We start from the raw sequence: 14,271 nt of genomic DNA, 5'->3' as shown, positions 1-14,271 counted from the left end.
CCTCTCCCTCCGAGACACGTCGGACGATGACATTTTGCTCAAAATTGACAATAACCCTTCATCCCGCAGGAAACGCGCTCAGAAGACGTTTAAGAAGAGGTTAGAGGGTAGGTTGTTTTTCCCAATTGCAGCACTCACAAGTACACTTCTATCGTTCTAGTGACTTTTGCAAAGTCAGGTCATCCAAGGTAAATCTTAAATTAACCGCAGTTGTCGCGACCAGATTTGATGCTTTGATGGCCATGCGATATGTATCAAAATGACACATCATATCTTAGAGTTTTGGAGGGCCTTCCTGACCCTGGTCTTCTCATTGATATGGCTTGCCTAGATATTGACGCATCTGGACGGCGTGGTGCAACGATCACTTTAAACCCTGTGACCTGAACAATACATCACGTGGTATATATGTCGATGTTCACTGCTTCCCATCTGATATATTTTTTGGGGATGGTCGTTCAATGCAGTGTTTTCCATTGCCGCAGCCTATCTGGTTAATAGTGCTGACCTTACCGCTGCGATCGAATAACCTGTCAAAAGCCACGTCCACCGCCTATAAGCCATCCTTATCTGATGCAGCTTAACAATGGCTCTTGTATTCCGTTGTGTTCGTTTGTCTGGTTTGATTATTATTCAGGATCTCACGATCTGTGAGGTGCCGCTACCACGGCGAATGTGAAAGAACTTCCAGAGGATCAAGTTTAAATCAGGCGTTCACGTTGAAGCTAGAGTCAGAATTTATTTTTTGTTCGTAATTGAGCACAATGCACAATCGCATTGCTAATAACCGCATGCCTATGGTAAGTAATTTGGCACGCAGACGGGGTTTGCCAAGCTAGTCCAATCTTCGCCGTTTCTATCTTCTAACACGGTAGGCAAGGAGAAAAAGTACACGACGTCTTAGCACATTTGTTCCCTCTCGTGCACTGTTGTTTGGCAGGTACTTCCGTCGCTCATCACTTTGAGTGGACAGCTGCTTTGTGACGTCTTTTGGGCATGTGTCACATAAATTGACTGTCATCCTTATCGGCTGCGCATCGGCGTAAAACATGCCGTCGCCACATTGTCTCGTTCATCCCACCAGAAAAGGTTCCCGTCCGTTGGGGCGCCGCGCCGACAGGCGGTGACCAGGGTGGTATGCGACCGATGGCGATCTGCCCGTCTGTCGGCCGACGCAGCGCCGTCCCGGATCAGCTGCGGAAGACGTGATCGCAGCTGACACGAGGTGCCCCAGCACGGAGCGGGCTCGTGCGTGTTTTGTGTCACGTCTGTGATAGAGAGCGCCCGCAATTCAGTTCCGCTGGGCGACTTTTGACCTCGACCCACATTTTCGGCCGATCACCTGGACAGGATATGTTGCCCTTGGCCGACCAGCCCGCCCGCCCCCCCCCCCCCCGCGTCCCGGTGTCCTGTTAATTGGTGTCCAGTTTAAGTGTACCAGTGGTGGCACGCACCGGAGTAGGGCACTTTGGGCCCGGCCCGCCAGCCCGGCTCGGCGCCCTAAAGGCAGCGGATTTATTGATGGCCGCGTGTCCTACAACAGAGCATGTCCCTTCCACGACACAGCCCGTTAACGATGTAGACCCACCTGACCGGTGCCGTACAGTGCGTATCTTAGAGGGAGAGGGGCCCAGCTAACCGAATCGTACTACGGCGCGCCAGCAAGGTCCCGTCAACCTGAACATTGTCAATGTCAAAAATGCACATGGTGGTTCTGGGCCGACGTGGTCTTGGGACAGGCACAGGTTTCTCAGCTCCACGCTTCCGACTTTTCGGCAGGCTCAAACGGCGTCCAGTCCAATACCAGACGGCTTGCACCTCATGCGCTTCAGTTCTGGGACCTTCCCCGATGCGTCCCATCTGGCCCGGTTGTGCGGCAGTGTCTCGCACAGGCGCATACAACGTCGCGGCTTCTGAGTATAAGACTGCAAGCTCCCAATACCCTTTCGGTTAGCAGACAACAAGCCTTAGAGGCACACACAGGTCTAGCGATGGCATTGCAGCACCTCCAGATTAGGTCAAAGGTTTTGTCGTTCGTAGTCAAACACTGGCCGTACTAGGCCAAGTTAAATGCTAAGATTCTCAAAAATTCAGACTATTTTAGCCTTCCTGCCAAGACATATGTAGCCATACCATCAAACAACTCAAATAAATACGATTCATCAATATGTGGGCATGTGTTTTGAGCACATGTATCCGATGCAAGGTTCGGGTGCTGAGGCATTGTCCCCGCAGCCAGAGGTTGCTCAATTCGTCGGTCGTCGCCCGCCGCCTGCGTCGGCAGATCGCTGCTCGTTGCTCGGAAACCATAAATGCTAGAAACAAGATTCGGTTGCAACACATGCGTCATTGATGCCGCAGAGGATACTGAAAGTTTGGGAGCAGCCACACAACCGACGCAAGATAGCTCCGAAAACATTCGGAGCTCGCATGGACCCCATATGTTGAAAGCTATGTAATACTGCCACCGGCGGTCGCAAGAAACGGTGAACTGAACCAGTTGTGAAAACTTCATTTGGGGCGAACGAGTAAAAATGTAGCAAAAACTGAAGCGGTACCTCCGCTCCAGAAACTGGTCGCGATCTTCGTAATTACCACCCGAAGCTTCGCTGAATACCGGCTAGCCTCCGTCCAAGGCCAAAAGGGAAGGGGTTGTCTCTAGTGCAAACGTGCCCGCAGGGGCTTGAGGACTACGTACCAAAAACCAAACTTGTGCGATTTTCCTCTTCTGTCACCAACCAGACCCCTGACCGCGGGGATGTCTGCAAGGCTCGCTACTGACCGCGGGGATATCTATGAGGATGATCACTGACCTCCGCCTGTAGCGGCGTGTACGAGCTTCACCCATGACGCCGCGCTCAGTCGAGAAGTCCGCGCAGCGCGAGCCGACACCAGGCGGCGCCACGCTCGCGGCGGCGTTGTACGGTCAATGATGTCCCGTGAGTGTGTCACAAAGTTGGTTTCGGTGGTGATTGGTCGCACAGAAAATCGATATGAGTGTCAAAGCACCTCAGGGTCAACGGTCGTTAGCAGGATCCAGATCAACACTAATCCTTTGCAACGTTACAGTGACATTTGAGATAAGCACACAGTCACCAGCATAAGCTGAAATGAATGCAAAGAGCGCTCGAGGACTAGCAGTTATGCGATACGTTCTTAGCTCTTCGAGCGCCATAACATCCTGTCCAACGGTTCCTAGGTTGTGGTGGCGTTACATTATGATCATCATTTGGGTTTCTTCTAAGGTCTTTCCAGGTCGGGATCGCGTCAGGTCAGATCGTTAACACGCGCCCAGGTGGGCGTTGGAATGCGACGACGCGCTGAGGTGGGGAGATTTTGACCCCTAAGATCTAAAAAAGTAAGAGCTAAGAACTATAAATTCACATGGTGGGTAAAACATTCTCACTTGCCAACTCACTTTCGCCTAATTTTCAAGTTCCCACGTGATGTGTTTTTGGTTCATTTAAGTCGGACAGGGTCAGACTGCGCTTAGGTGACATGAGTGTCCTTAGGCCTCCTCATGCAGTAACCTTTAATCTAGACACCTGTTATCAGCGAAAGATCACTAGTGTTAGTTTAAGATTAGTGACCCTATTTGACCTTTAGAAGGTTATGGTGTCCAAATACCGACGAGATTGTTCAAAGTTTTTAATTCAAATAAACGTCCAGAATTGCGCTAAAGGGTATGTTCCTAAAAACAATAGGCTGATCGGGGTAATTTTAGGTCAGAGACCTCCTGTGGCAGCAATTGTGATGGTACTCGACCGCACGTGAATGAGCCTGCATAAAGACAAAATCTTATCAAATAGGTTCGGACTTGTTTCAGGCACCGGTTTAATGAAAAAAGTGGTCGATCAAAGCGTATACTTCCCCCATAGTGTTCCGGAGGACGGGTTAGTTTCAAGGTCGCCGTCGCAGTTCCCGGCGAAGTTAGCCGATTGTCCCGGTCACTCGATATACCGGCCCGTCGGCTTACGGCGTGCCGCCGTGCGTGACCCGCCAATGTTCAGGTTTGATTAGAGCTGGTCTTGAAAAGATCCCATCAAGTTCTCGTTTAAATCTGAGCGGAGATAAATCGGTGTTCAATTGCAGACCAATTTATAATAAAATCGAAACAACATGCTTTCAGAATATCAAGCTCAAGGTAAAATAAGGTCACTTTATGTGCGCGTTGAGCTAACTGATCTTGAACGTTGCATCGACCAGTATTTCAAAAAGATGGGTATTGGGCTTGCTGGTAAATTTCCCCAAACCTTTCACCCCGCAAATTATTTCGCTAAAGCAAGTTGAAAACACAACTCGTAACGTCACCGCATATTCTCATCTGCTCCTAGCTTCTTACGGGTACGCCCAGTGACGTAGGCAGGAGGGCACGGGGGCACATGCTCCCCCCCCCCCCTCCCATTAGGTTGCGAGGAAAGCCCCTCGGACTCTACGATTACGGGCACGAGAGGCCAGCCGGAGGTCCCATTCAGGGAACCCGGCACTCCAACAGCAGCCAGAGGGCCCTGCGTGATGTAGTGGGTTGATCAGGAGCCCACTGAGTCGATAAGAGCCTATATTTCGGTAAAATACCACCAGTAACGCACAGCCGATTCCGTGGCGGAATGGACCTAAGGACCAATTTCCCAAGCAGGGACAAAGCAGAAGCACGCGATTTACATTGCTCGGGGTCCCGCAGCGCATAACAGGGACCCCTTGTTGTCAAGGGTCGCGAGTCGGCCAGAGGCAGTGTTCGAGGAGGCCCAGAAAGCCTAGACGGCCCACCGGGTCTGACGATCAAGGGCCCGATCGGAGGGTCTAAGGGTATAAAGGCCTGGTCGGGGTCTTATTCAGGGGTCCTGACCTGCAAATACGGACCCTCAAATAACGGTCACAGGGCCTTTTGCGCTGATCGGGGACTCCTGAGTTGATATAGGGCTATATGTCGGTCAAGTACCACACGTACCGCACAGGGGGCTCCGTGCCGGTATGGGCCTGAGGGCCCACTTCCCAATTAGCTAAAAAGCCCGGAGCCGGTGATTTACACTGGTCGAGGGCCTTGTATCTGAAGGGCCCACAGACCCTAACAGAGGTTCCTGTGCTCGCACGGGCTTTGAGACGACCAACAGAAGTGTTTGATGAGTCCGGAGAGAGGCCCGGGGGCCCACCGCAACCGACTATCAAAGGCCCGGTTGGAGCGCATAAGGGCCCGAAGGACCAGCTTGCTTGAGGTCACATGAAGAATCGTGACCGGTAAAGAAGTGACCTGAAATATACGTCAAAGGTCCTCTTGCTCCGTTTTAGGAGTCCCTGATACAATTCGGGTGTCTAACTCGGCCAGAGACCACGAACACCGAACAACCAGCTCCATGTCTGTCTGAGCCTCTGAGACCCATTTCCGAAGCTGAAACGAGGCCGGGGTCCGAGATTTGCAATGTTCGGATCACTGACACAATGGGGGACTCCCGTGCCGGTTAGAGACCACAGCGTCTTACAGGGGTTCTGTGGCGGCAAGTGGCCACGAGCCGGAGCGGGGGTTGAGGGGGTCGCAAGAGGGGCCGAATGGTCTCTCGAGACCGAAGATAAGGGGCTCAGTGGGATAGCTGAGGGGTTTGAAGGACTGGCTGTAGGTCACATTGAGGACCCCCGCCCATAGGATTATGACCTCAAATGCCAGTAAGATGATCTGTCTCAACGAAAGGGACCCCTGAGACAGAGCGCTCCTCTCTTTCAGCCAGAAATCATGAGCAACAAACAATCAGCTCTGTGGTGCTCGGGGGGCCCATTTCCCAAGGAGGAACAAGGCCGAACCTGCAATTTCTATTGGTCGGGCTCCCGTATCGTTCAGGTGCTCGCATTGCCTACAGGCTATTCTTTATCAACAAGTGGCCTCGAATCAACCAGGGGAAGATTTGCTCAACAGGGACAGGGAGGGGGGTGCAAATGATAGGACGGGAGCCCGAATGATAGAGGGTGTCTTGCGTTGGTCGGGGCCCTCTGACAATTAAAGGAAACATAGGAACTTGTGCACGTACACAGTGAGGCAACAGAAGAACTTCCAGAAACAGCAGGAGGCAAATGTCGAACAGATCGGTGTCCCCAAATTTCCGAAGCAGCGGCGGCTTCCGCTTTTCCGCCCCCACCCAGCCAACAGTCGTCTCAAACATGGCTTTGCTTGACGCGCTGATGGCGGCGTCTTGGATCCACCCACCACTGGCGAACCCACAGATCCCACCGCGCCGGCGGCAACAGGCGGAGCCGGTCCCTACCTCCCCTCCCCCTCCCCCTCTCACCCCCCCCCCCCCGCCCCTCCGCCGGCGAAAACGTCCGGCGGCAACAGGCGAAGCCCGTCCCCATCTCCCTTCCCCCTCCCCCCCCCCCCCACCTGCCCCTCCGCCGGCGAAAACGTCGCGACGGCCGCTGGCAGTGCTCGTCGGGATCGACGAAAGACACAGCTGTTAACACCCGGCATCTAAATCGTTCGTCATATCAGCAGGCGAACCCTTCCACAGAGAACAGCCTATCATAAAACGGGTATCCAAGAAGGGAAGCTCCTCCACCAGTACCCAGCATGCGCCGTGTCTGGCCAGCCTCGCTCCTCTCGCCTATCGTGCTCAAAGGCAGGCATTGGCGTGATCATGGCGGGCTGGCATGAACTTTACCAGACGCCGCAGGCTGTTCCAGGAGGGCCGCAGACCCCCGAGGGTCAGACTTAACCTGAGACCGGCCGGACCGGGCCTGCGGCAACCGATGCAGCAGCTGCCCGGCTGGCAGCCCTCGGACAGCCCAGGGAGTCTCCAGGGAGTTTCTGCTGCAGGGAGTATCCAGGCTTCCCCACCCGCCGCCAGCCCCGGGCCCGCTGGAGGTGGGCGTGTCTCGAGCTTCGCTGCATCACGGCCGGGATAGCCGAGGACAGCTCCAACAACGTGGTAGCACAGGCGAACTCAGAACTGAGCTATACGAATCTGCAGGTGCGAGGGCGCATGCATTATCACATAGATTGCTCGTGACAGTCCTTCTGTAACTAGCGACAACTCGACACCCCAGCATTATGGACGCCGCTTCATGGACGCCGCATTATGGACGCCGAAAAAGAGTCGGGTAGGGCATGAACGGGTATGGGCGAACCTCACATCACGAAAAAGAGTCGGGTAGGACGAATCTCACATCACGAAAAGAGTCGGGTAGGGCGAATCTCACATCACGAAAAAGAGTCGGGTAGAGCAAATTTCACATCACGAAAAAGAGTCGGGTAGGGCGAATCCCACATCACGAAAAAGAGTCGGGTAGGGCGAATCTCACATCACGAAAAAGAGTCAGGTAGCGCGAATCTCACATCACGAAAAAGAGTCGGGTAGGGCGAATCTCACATCACGAAAAAGAATCGGGTAGGGCGAATCTCACATCACGAAAAAGAGATGTGTAGGGCGAATCTCATATCACGAAAAAATGTCATACCAAAAAGTATATACTCGGAGTTTTGCAATACGACCGTGCTGAAACTAACAGAGGCCAATATATGCCTTATATAATAATAGGCCTATTATATATAAGGCCTGTTATATATAATAATAGGCCTTTGACAGTATATTTATCTATCCGCCACAGAAAAAGCTTGCATGCACAACACAGCATATCGGGGTTTGAATACATGCTTTTCAGATCCACTGCCATGTGATGGTGATAAAACATTTTTACCCCATCTTCTTTCGTCCTCATCACACTGTCAAGCAAATTCAAAACTTGTAATGCTGCGAACTTTAGCTAAAAGCTGCAGTTTGATTGCGAACGGCGGTTACCATCCATTCACGAGTTCAAGAAAATGTACGTATCTCGGTACCCGCGAAGCTACAGGCAGAGATCACGCTATGCTACATAACAAACTGAACCACCAGCGATGTCGGACGTGTCTCCATGTAGCAGTAGTATGTTTTCATCTGGAAGCAGTATTGTTGCCATCTGGCAGCAGTGCGCCGAATACCGCACCTCCTACCATGCGTGACCGGAATCTGAGCCAACGGTCCGGCTGTTCCCACGCGGTCTCCATGCGTGTTCCGTTTGCCAATACGTGCTGTCCTCGGCCGAGGTCGACGCTTCTTGGTCATGCTAACCAGCGAGGGCGTGTGGCAACGCCAGGCGACCTTTAGGATGCCTTCTGGTCCGTCGGCCGGTCGCCTGGGGCATGTCATTCATTTGCCGTGGGTCCCACCGAGATTGTCTGGATTGCCACTGAGATAGCTGCGCGAAGTTATGCAGGCGCTCCCAGCGGCGGGGCGGGGGGGGGGGGAGGATTCCACAAGTGTGTGCGAGTGCTCCAGGGAATTTGCGATTTGGCGAAATCATGTCTGAGTCAAGAAAGATAGCCGTTGCTAAATGAACGGACATGTGCGCATTCACTGAGCCAAAAATAAGTGGTATGGTGTACACGGAGTCCTCAAGCATCAGCGAGGTGCATTGAGTTCACCTTTATGAGTTGTTTTGTGTTGCATGATCACAATCGCTGTGCAGAACACTTTCTGAGCTCTGGCTGAAGCACTTCTATCCTCGGTTTATTTGATCACAATAGGAGATTAGAAAACTATGGCCTATGTCAGTCAAATTATTCTGTGCTGTTCGGGGAAATCATAATGCGATCCATCCTCTGCCGTAGACGGGCCTAAACCGGTGGTCAAAAATGGGACACCTGTGGTCATTTCTTTTTAACGTGACTGTAGGTCCTAGCGCGGTCTTCGCCCATGCAGAACACTTTCCGTGAGCAAATTGGACGACCACGCGTTAGGCACGGTCAGGACTCACAAAAGTCTTTTGAAAACAGATGAAAAGCGTTATATGCCGACCCATGGGGATGTTTCTTTGGATCGCCCGGACATCGCACGTTCGTTGGGAACAAAGTATGCGCTTTTTACTGCAAGATTTCTCGACGGTTCTAAATGTGCTTCTTGGACCAGCATTGTACACCACCAGTACAAATAACAGGCATCTCAAATATGAGCTCACGCTTCTCGCTTCTGCTCATGCGACTGAAAGAACCATTCAATAAGGCTGGAATCGATAGGTCTCCCTGCACGACGCAAGTTCGGGTTTCGTGCGCGTTGATGAGCTTTCGGAAAGACTGTGATACTCAGGTAAGACCTTGGCACTGCAAGAAATCCCTGTGTTGGGGTCACGAGTGAAGAATGCTTTATGGCAGATATACGTCAGGTGAAGGGTGGATGAGTGCGTTATGGAAGCGGCAACAACTTTTATTAAAATCGGCACAATTTTGACGTGATGCCAGCCGGGCACGCTCGCGAAGGCATCCTTGCCACCGCAACTTTTTCCAGTATTCTTCTCTACATGGGTACTCTCGTTACCAGAGCTGGTTCTAGCACGGATGTAGCCTTCTTAGCCGGCGAGTCTCAGGACAGACACACAACGGCAGCCCTCCGCGGGCCCGCATCCGTGGGGCCATTTCCACTTATAACGAAGTGAGGGCAGAACTCCGCCAAGTTGTGACGGAAAGTCTTGGACAAGTGGGGGCTCCTCAATCCCTGAGGCATCAAGGACTTTCCCAGCTCCCTTCTTACGAAATCGAGAGCGCGTTGCCATCTGCCATCGGTTCAGACGGCGTCCGACCTCGTGACCGCGACAGTGCCCACCCCTGACTCCCACGATGCCCCACCCCGTGACCGCGACAGTGCCCACCCCTGACTCCGATGATGCCCGACCCCGCGACCGCGACAGTGCTCACCCCTGACTCCGATGATGCCTGACCTCGTGACCGCGACAGTGCCCACCCCTGACTCCGATGATGCCCGACCCCGGGACCACGACAGTGCCCACCCCTGACTCCGATGATGCCCGACCTCGTAACCGCGACAGTGCCCACCCCTGACTCCGATGATGCCCGACCTCGTGACCGCGACAGTGCTCACCCCTGACTCCGATGATGCCCGACCCCGGGACGACGACAGTGCCCACCCCTGACTCCGATGATGCCCGACCCCGCGACCCCAGCACTGTCGGACATCGTGACCTCAACGGTGCCTAGCCCCCTACTCAGCTGCTACTGTGCTCAGCTCCGTGTCCCCGTGTACTCGGCGTGCTGCAGCGCTGGTGTCGGGCGTCAGCCGGGTCCCTCGGGAGGGACGGCGGCGCCGGCGGAGGGCGGAGCGCGGGAGGCGCCGCGGCACACGGCCTTCTGAACGGCTGGCGGGTGCGGACAGCGCCGGCCCGGGGCGTCGAACGGCCGACGCCGAGCGCCGGAGGCCAGGTGGTGCCGCTGAGGGTCGTCCGGTCCCGGTCCCGGTACCCGCGCCCCGTGACAGACCCCCTCCCCTCCCCCCCCCCGAGAGGCTCTCGACCACAAGATCATGTGACCCGTCGAAGCCGGCTTGCGTTACGGTATAGCCTGTCAGCAAAGCCGGGCAGAATATGGCCTGTAAGGTTAACGGAAATATGTAAGTACTAATCGAGGTTTTTTCCCAATGACTTCTGGTGACTCCCAGCCGGACATTGTCATCTAGTTCAACCAATTTTTGCGATGCCAAGATGCCAATAGGTTGTGCTTAGCACTGTGCTCATGCTCTTCAAACTGGTGATTTTGTTGTTGATGCAAAATTAGGCAGTTCTATATCTTATCATTTCCACGCCCACTTTGCAAATCTGAGCGATGGTTTGCACGGTCTCAATCGTCGGCATGGTCTGGGAATATGATGGTCTATGTCGGAACGATGGTCTGGCAGTTGGTCGTGGATAGGGATAAGAAGTTGAGGACTGCGAGTCCTGAAGTGCAGGTGCCAGTTGATTTAATTTTACCTCAGATTGTTACGCGTCAAGATAGTACTGTTCCATTCCGTTGTGGAAACTGGTGTGTCGAGCTCTATACTTTGATAAATGATAGTTTTCGATATATTTGCTCGCAGCTTGGCAGTTTATGTCTAGGTAGGATCTTGCAAGGGAGCCGGACACTTTCCACCTGATTTCTCAACACGCTGCACCAGTCTCACGAGCACATCAGACCTGAAGATCATCAGTAACGTCGCCATAAGTAGTGATGTCACGTCATCACGTCACGTCATCTCAATCCTGTTATTGTATTAGCCATGTGGCAATCATTTTCTCGTCTAAAGACGAGGACTTGAGTTGATTTATATTAGGATTAGATCAACACGTTGCCACAAGAAAGTATGGGCTACAGGCTCGTCGTTGTTCCACCCGCAAAAAGTAGGTCAGCGCAACATCTGCACAGTGGTGGGAAGAGGGGCAGTCCTTGTCCCCCGACCACGCCCTCACCAGTGCGGCCAGCCTTGGTGACCTCTGGTGGTGGTGAACCGACTCGGTATAAATACAACTGGGTAAGGAACAGAGGCATCAGTCGACTGACAGACCAAACACACACAAACATGAAGCTGGTAAGACGCTCATCAAAAATACGCATAGTTCGTTTTGAAATGCACTTCCATTAGTGTTGGCATTGGAATTGTATTGTAATAGTTTTCAAAGAACTGTATGATTTCGTTGTCAAATATTTGCAACGTGGTATAAACATTTGCATTGAAAGATGCACGGCAAACAGAATTTGTAATTCAATAAAGTACTGGACGCACATCAAATTTCTGACTGCATCCCGTTTTTCAGATTGTGCTCGCCGCCGTTGTGGCCATGGCCGCTGCCGCCCCCGACCGTAGCTACGGTGCCCCCACCTACGCCCCCAAGGTGTACGAGATCCTGAAGCAGGAGGCTGAGCTCCGCGACGACCAGTCCTATGACTCGCAGTAAGTCCAGCCGTAAAAGCTCAAGTAGTGCCTGTGATTGCGATGCTGGAGTATTCTGACATAACTGAACACTGTTAGACTTGCAGCCACGAAACGGTTGCGTAATATGAGCGTGTAACCTTGCGTGTAATGCATTCATGATTATTTGTTCACGCAAATTGATATTCTACCTAACGGCTGTCGCCAAACACGATCGCGTTCTTACTCCCTCGCGTTTCAATGACGAAGTAACCTTTCCACAAAAATTTACAGTCATGGTCTGTCATTACTTATCTTTGTGTTACAATTTCAAGTGTTGGAACTGATTCGCGAATCTTTGTCCAAGTTTTGAGACGGAGAACGGCATCTACGCCTCCGAGTCTGGCCGGCCGGTGGAGGGATACGGCGATGAGGAGAGCTATGACGTTAACGGCCAGTTCAGCTACACCGGTCCCGACGGTGTTGTCTACAAGGTCGTCTACGTGGCCGACGCCAACGGCTTCCAGCCCCAGGGTGACCACCTGCCTACCCCTGTGCCCACCGAGTACCCCACCCCGGAGGTGTCTGATGACGATGATGATGAGGAGAGGTACAAGGCACCTGAGCAGGATGATGACGATGATGAGGCTCCCCGCGCTTACTACCAGCCCCAGCCTCAGTATGAGCGCGTCATCGTCGGCTACAAGCCCCGTTACAACTGAACCATGTACAGGCTCTGCGCTTTCCGCGTGATCTTTCTCCATTGCCTGTCGCGTTCTGTACAAATGATGAGGAATTTGCACTCATGATGCTACATGAGTGAACCTAATTTATTGTTGTCCGTGTGTGAGTGCGCGTGTGTGTGTGTGCATTGAAATACAACGATGTCTGCACTTTTGCGTATATCTTAGACATTCTCAGATAATAGAGAAGCACTTCTAAACGTCTCGAAAACGATGGGTATTACTTGTTTTTGTTGAACGGTCCACCACAAGCGACCATCATCATTGAGGCACTCAACGGCCTAATACGCGAAGTGCAGGTGGATTCTTGTCTCCAGCCAACAAACATACGTGACTGACCATGCAAGCGTAAAACGTTAATGAGGCTGAGGTTTTCAAATAGGACTGACGTTTTCAAGGATATCGTTTAGATGATCTAATCAACCGTCGCACGTAGAAGTCAGACAGAACAATGAATATAGAAAGGGGTGATCTGTTAGTATGCTTTCTTGCTGTTCGTGCAAATGTGTCGTTTCATTATTCCGGCGGTGACCATGATTTTCCTAATGCTGAAGCTTCCACACAACAATAAGAGGTATAACAAGTTTATTTCCAGTTAGGTTTTCAGTATTCTTTCATTGCTATATTCCTTCCCGTTCAACTTCCATATCTCGTCCCAATAGTTTAATTGGTTGGAGCGCCTGCGTTCCGATTCAACAAACAGTGGCGGTAAAGGTTTGAACTCACATCCTGCGCCCCTTATTTGTCCCTAAGTGACATGGAATGCGGCTGGTATCACCGGATGCGGGAAAGGTCAAGTAAGGTCAAAGGGGCCTACCATCAGTATAGGGCGCATACTACCACGTGTTGTGGCTCGTTGAGCTTTCGCCATGAAATTATGGCGTTGACACGGAGTTCAACGGCCCAGTGGTGGTGGCTAACGTCACAATTACCAGTCACCGTGGACGTTGATTGCATTCATCTTTCCACGCAAGATATTATGACTAAATCTTTAAAAATCACAGCTCGGATGCCGCAAACGATTGATGTTCTAATTCGCAGTAATAACAGTAACTGTTGTCTCCCACCCGGTCGCCTGAAATACGAGCAGAACGGATCGCACCGCAGCCTCTGTCGCTCGCTTCGATTCCGATCAAGCCTCACTACCACTTTGTTCGCCATTATTGTTCGCACGCTACGCGTCACTGAAAGTCATGGTGACCTACAGTCCATGTTTCCTGAGGCATTAGCTTGTAAACAGAACAGCTCTTTGGGCGAGCGGGACGCGTCACCGGCTTTTCTTTGCCCTGCAGCGCTCTGGAAAACTGGTGGCCGATCTAGCTCTGGAGCTCAATCTCAGCTCTCAGCTCTCAATCTCGCATGTTCACCTCAGTTCGCATAGCTCAATCTCAGATCGCGTAGCTCAATCTAGCTCTGGAGCATTGATAGTTGGTTAGTTGTGGCTTATGGTTACCCAGTCAGATTGAGTAATACCAGATTCGTGCCTTATTTTCTCAGCTTTGCAGTTTGCATGGACCTCAACTAAAGCCTACTTTAAATGCGAGCATGTCGATTGTGATTTCCGAAAACGTCACCGCATATGCGATTATTCACACCCTGACCTGGCATTGTCATTGAGCGAGGTTTCGTCTCCAGATTTGTGCCCGTCAAAAAGTCATTCGATTTTGGCCAGCCAACAATACAGTTCCTAGGGTAGCCTCCATACGTCGGATAACAGCCCCATGTCACCCATTTCCCCGCGATCAGATGCTGGATGTCAGCAGACAGCAAAATGTTGGTGCCGTAATCAACAAACTGAGACATATCGTTGGAAATAGCAAAGGCCCGGCTCG

Source organism: Pollicipes pollicipes, unplaced genomic scaffold, assembly GCF_011947565.3.
Source record: "Pollicipes pollicipes isolate AB1234 unplaced genomic scaffold, Ppol_2.1 Scaffold_4219;HRSCAF=4965_pilon_pilon_pilon, whole genome shotgun sequence".
In the NCBI taxonomy this organism is placed as follows: domain Eukaryota; kingdom Metazoa; phylum Arthropoda; class Thecostraca; order Pollicipedomorpha; family Pollicipedidae; genus Pollicipes; species Pollicipes pollicipes.
Note: the sequence above shows the minus strand (reverse complement) of the source record.